This window comes from Peromyscus maniculatus, chromosome 6 (genome assembly GCF_049852395.1).
Source record: "Peromyscus maniculatus bairdii isolate BWxNUB_F1_BW_parent chromosome 6, HU_Pman_BW_mat_3.1, whole genome shotgun sequence".
Classification (NCBI taxonomy): Eukaryota; Metazoa; Chordata; class Mammalia; order Rodentia; family Cricetidae; genus Peromyscus; species Peromyscus maniculatus.
This window is the reverse complement of record NC_134857.1, coordinates 16,723,518-16,729,265: the sequence shown is the minus strand read 5'-3', so window position 1 is coordinate 16,729,265 and position 5,748 is coordinate 16,723,518. Positions and strand designations below refer to the sequence as shown.

Genomic DNA, 5,748 nt, shown 5'->3' with positions numbered 1-5,748 from the left:
CAGCATTCAACCAAAATAACTGGCCTCAAGTTTGATTTTATTAATAAGACTTTCTAAAATCCTGCTATAGTTAAGAGCATTGGCTATTCTTCCAGAAAGCCTGGGTTTGATTCCAGAAGCATTTTTGGGCCCTCATAACCTCTAGTTCCAGGGCATCCAGCACCCTCTTCTGGCCTCTGTGCAATAGGTATGCATGTTGTGCTTAGACTTGCAAGCACACAAAACACCCATACATACAGGTAAAAATAGTTTGAAAAGTTACTATAAAATGCATATATAACAACAAGTAAACAAATACTACAGATGTTCACTGTCCATTCATAAAACCAAAATAATGCATTTTGTTTCTATTTTTACTTTTATATAAATTTATACAGATAAGAAATGTAAAACATAATCTAGGGAAGTTCAGTGAATGTAGTTATTGCTGATAGTCAATCTGGTATCAGAAGAATTAAGAGTATTTTGTTGTTGCTTTGCTGTTATTTAATCTCTCAGGTTCAGAACTGTGAAATGAAAGTTTACCTTTGATGGGATCAAAGGAATGTTGAAGTCTAGTGAAAATTCAGTAAGTGATAGTTATTATTTTTATTGATAGTATGTCCAATGAATATTTTTTCTTATATTGAAAACAGTTTCCCTTCCCCTAGCCCTCCTCTTCCCAGTTCCTCCTCCCCTCCTATCTAGATTCATACCTTTTTTTTCTCTTGTTAGAAGGCAAACAAGGAATAGTAATAAATTAAAATAATATAAATCAAAAACAAACAAAATGGAATATGACAAAACAACCAAACAAGAAAAAGAGCCAAAGACAAAGCACAAGAAATACATGTAAACACAGGGATATACACGTTGTCACAAGAAGGCATCATATAAAAACTCCAGACCTTTATGTGCAAAGGACCTGTAAGGTAAGGTTATTTTATTTATATTTATTAATATATTTTCTTATAAATACATTTTCTTTCTTATACATTTCTAAAATGTATTAGAAAATGTATGCTGCATAGCCACGCTATCATTCAGATGTTTTGAACATGAGCTAATCCAGAATAAGAAGAATGTGGGCTCTGATGAGAATTAGTGTTTGACTTTCATTTCTGCATGTCACACACACACACACACACACACACACACACACACACACACACACACACTCAAAGATTTCCTTCAGGCAAACCCTGAGAGGAAGCCAAGAGATTTCTTGCTCAATTCTTTGTCAAATAAAACCTCCAGACCTTTCAAATTCATTTCCTATGTAAACCCAAGGGGCATAATTTCCTGGCCTGCATTGCCCGTAGTCTGTAAGCCGTGCTGGCCTACAAAGGATGAAGCAAGCCTGGGTCTTTCAAGGATTCTATCAAAAGTTTTATAAACAACAGGCTCAGAATTAAGCATTGAAATTTGCGTGGTCAATGGATAAAACTCATGTTAATACATTGAAAAGTATGTCAGTACTTTTCTCCAGTGTCAGGGAGAGAGAAAAAGGCAGTGCCAGGTACAGTTTTGTGAATGTATGCAGTAAAAGTCATCCATAAAGTGCATCATAGGAGATTAGGTTGTAAAGATGCAAAGATGCCCTTGACCTCATGACCCTCTCACTGGTGTCATGACTTGGAGTTAGTGTGCAGCTGCTTCTCTTTTTCTCTGTTCCACCCAGTAGTGCCTTCCAGGGTTATTTTCCATGTGCTGACCTGCAATCATCTTGGTATCAGGTCTTCTTTAATGCTGAGTCTCATGAGGGTGGCTACTCTGCTCTCCTGGTGTCTTCAAAGTTGTCTCTTGCAGAAAGCCACACTGGGAATTATTTTCAAGTTCTCTCTCTTACAACTCTTCAATTGGTGCTTTCCAAAATGTCAGCATTTTGCCTCAAGGTTTTTTCTTATTGGCTGTCAGCTTCTGACAGGAATATGGGAAAGGCACTTAATACCACAGTTACCTGCAAAATCCCTGAGGTCAGACAAGATCAAATTCAATGTCTTAAACTTTCAGTATGGATTGGCATCTCTGTTGCCTCAGTCATATGCTAAAGACAGAAAAGGAAAAAAGAACCCGACTGGCCTCATGGTACAAGGAAGCAAAGCCATCAAGCAAAGAGAGAACAAAAGAGTTTCTCAGAACCAGAAGTCACTGCTTGAAATAAGACTCGGGACTGTGGGCAGGTGACACCTCCAAACAGAAGTTAACTAGATATCAGAATGCCAAGGCTGTCTCATATTGAGTCAGAAGATTGCAGATATAGCAAATCAGTAAGAGACATACAAGCATTAAGAATCAGACAATCCTTTAAGTGTGAAAAGAGTGATACTCTTTGTACATATATGCCAGAACAACATGTGCCTATTGATTTAATTATTGAACAGTATCACTGGATTAGAAATCTGAAGGAGAATTCAGCTCTTCAATTAAGCTAAAAGCAGTCATCAGTTCTTGAAGGTTCAGGCTTCATTTCTTTGATCTATGAGGATGATTAAGAGTTGGAACAGATGGGGACCTGGGGAACTGTATATTTGTAATACAAATCTTAAAAGGTCATATTAATAAAAAAAAACAGAGTCAGATATTGGGGTGAATGCTAAAAGATGAGTGAAGCAGAAAGAGCCACAGCCAACTTCACCTTGCCAGCTCCTCAATTGATCTTGTTTTCTCAGATTAAAAGCCTCTGAGTCCTCACCTGAATGGATCTCAGCTGAACTGCTGCTAAAAAGCTTATAGTTCTTCATCCTCATGCCTTATATACCTTTCTGTTTCCTACCATCACTTCCTGGGATTAAAGGCATGTGTCCTTCCCAAGCAAGGCATGAGATCTCAAGTGCTGGGATTTAAAAGCATGTGCCACCATACCTGGCTCTGTTCCCAGTGTGGCCTTGATCTCACAGAGATCCAGACGGATCTCTGCTTCCCCAGGGATAGGATTAAAGGTGTGTGTGCCACCACTGTCTGGCCTCTATGTCTAATTTAGTGGCTGTTCTGTTCTCTGACCCCAGATAAGTTTATTAGGGTGCACAACATATTGGGGAACATAATATATAACCACATATATTTCATTATATCATATTTAAAAGTTTCTTGGATGAAGAAATTGAGAACTAGACTTAAAGTCAAAAGACACAACTATTTCTTTATCATCATAAGCATCATGTCCAATGCCACTTCCATACTTGCAGCCAAGTTTTGAATTTCTACTCTCCAAAACTATTGTTCTGCTTGCTGCCTTCACAGGCAACTATAGAGTGGACCATGGTTAATTGTTTACTTATGTACTGTATGATACAAAGTTATCTTTAAAGTTGTATAACTATATGTGAGTATATAGGTATGTTTTAACTATGTACAATTATATTTCTATAATTAATATACTATGTTAGGATAGCTATTAGGATCATGTGTACATTTAAATTTTGTGTGAAATATATGTTGGCATATACCACCTACATTCATAATCTACACATTAAAATTGGTTGTTTGGAGATCTTTAAGCTTGACTTACCAGTATACACTTGTGCTATGTCCTTGGAGTTCATCAAATTCTAGGCCTCATAATGAAGGCAGGAGTCATAAAAAATTTCCTTCAACATAATTTTGCTGTTCTTTGAAATACAGTCCAAATCCCTCTGTAATTCCAAATAGATAAACATTGATCCAGCAACCTAATGTCTCCAAGAATCTTTGAGTGTGCTGGTTAAGTTCTTCCATTTCTAGTATTATATCTGTGTGAGGTTTGCTTCTCCTTAATTCATATCCATAGAATAATTTAAGAGTTTAAATGTAGAAAAAAATCTGAGAATGAAAGAAGAATATGAAAACATAAGGTCACTCTTCTATTAAGTACATTTTTCCCAGAACTGTGCTGTAACTATCCTAAATATGTTTACATGGAATAGATGTTAATATTATTTTTAATATATGTACCTCACTTCTCAGTTTTTACATTCAATATAATAACTATCAATATGATAACAGTATCAGAAAAAAGATCTTGGGGAATTGTGATCATTTAATTTCTGTATTTTAATTTTAAGTGTCTGGGTGCTTTGTCTGCATATATATCTGTTTACCATTTGCATGCCTGGTACCTGTAGAGGCCAGAGAATGTCATTGAATCCCCTGGAACTGGAGTTACAGAAAACTGTAAGCTGCCATGTGGGTGCTAGGAACGAAAGTTGGGTGTTCTGGAAGAGCAGCTGCTGCTCTCAGATACTTAGCCAAATTTTGAGTTTCCATTCTCCAAAACTAGTAATCTTTAAGAACATAAGATATTTCAAATCAAAAAATTTGAGAGTTTTGCATTATGTTATAGTATACAAGATGTTTTATCACAAAGACCCCCCCCAAATAGTGGCCAAGGTACCCATCACATCCTTGTTTTTGATGAGTTTAATAGGTGAACAAGTTGTATGAGGTATCTGACATCAACATCCACACTGGAAAAGAGGACACAGCAGCCTGTGGGTCACAAAGGTACCATGAATAATCTAACAGATAGTGGAAGAGGAAATATGTCAGAGAGAATGATAGCTCAGAAACAGAAGAAAAATAGAACAGGTCACTACAACAGTGAGGAAGGTTTCTCTTTTCTGAGAACAATGGCTGCTGAAGACATTGAACATGAGTTGCTATAGGTGGAAGATGTAGCATGCATCTAGAACTTCCCACACAAGCTGTAATGGGATATGCCTGCTATCATCATATTTGAAAGACATTTGCTTAGCATGCACAGGTCCTGAATTTAATTCCCCCAACTGTCATGAAGGAAGCAGGAAAAAAGCACCTTGGTCTGAGTACTGCCATTTTGACCTCAGACTCTACTTTACCTGTAGGGTGAAATAAAGTTCAAGTTCCCAAGCCCTAGGGGAAATGAGAACTTTCCAATGGTTGATCAACATCCTCCATAAACCATAGAAATAGTCTTTATGTGTCTTTAGTTCTCTATAAACATTATGGCAGTTCCTAACCACAGGAAAAACAAAACAAAACAACAACAACAACAACAACAAAATGAATCTGATTGGTTGAACTAAAAGTTCAACTAAAGTTAAAACTAAAACTTGCCTTGTATGTTGGTTGACAATGATGGAACATGAAAGCCCTGAATCTTTGATTTCTGATTGGTGAAAATTGTAACTTGGAAACAAATATTTGTAAATTTTGTGCTTATAAACCCCACTTCTGCCCCTTCTTGGGGCTGCTAGGAGGAAAAGGCCTCCCGAGTCCTTGTCCTGGAAGCCTGATTGATCACTGACCTGCATACGAGGTGATTTAATAAAATCTTTGGATCCCGTGAATGTTGTCACTCTCCTTCTTCATGAATACGAGGGTATGTGCAACAGTTCACATTTGTAATTTCAACCCCGAGGAAGTGGAGATAGGAGGTTAGAAGTTCAAGGTCATCATTCAAAGTTATCCTCAGTTAAATAACAGGTTATAGGCCAATTTGGGATATATAAGACTCGGACTCAAGGAGGCAAAAAAAGGGCAACTGCTGCAAGCTGAAAATTCTGCCACAGGTTCCATGCTGCTGCTTCTGCATTTATATACTGTAGACCTGCCAGGAGAATATCATTATGTATTAAGATCCAGTTCCATGATCTGGAGACACAAAAGCTTATCTGTGTCAAGTGTGAACCTGACCTGAGAAGGATGTTGAACTAATGATGGCTCTTTTCAAATAAATCTTCTCTTTCTTTTCTCTTTTCAGTCCTGCTGCTGAAGGTAAAGGAGTTCAAGGTCACATATGGAGTTTCTAAT

The 5,748-nt window shown here is 37.2% G+C and overlaps 1 long non-coding RNA gene across 1 annotated transcript; it reads right to left on the bottom strand.

Moving 5' to 3' along the window:
• Window positions 1-1,007: 1,007 nt before the first annotated feature.
• Window positions 1,008-5,522, bottom strand: LOC143273721 (uncharacterized). Its single transcript, XR_013051907.1, has 3 exons — window positions 5,244-5,522; window positions 3,491-3,780; window positions 1,008-1,899 (listed from the first exon to the last, which is right to left on the bottom strand). It is a non-coding gene; the product is annotated as an uncharacterized LOC143273721 (long non-coding RNA).
• Window positions 5,523-5,748: the final 226 nt, after the last annotated feature.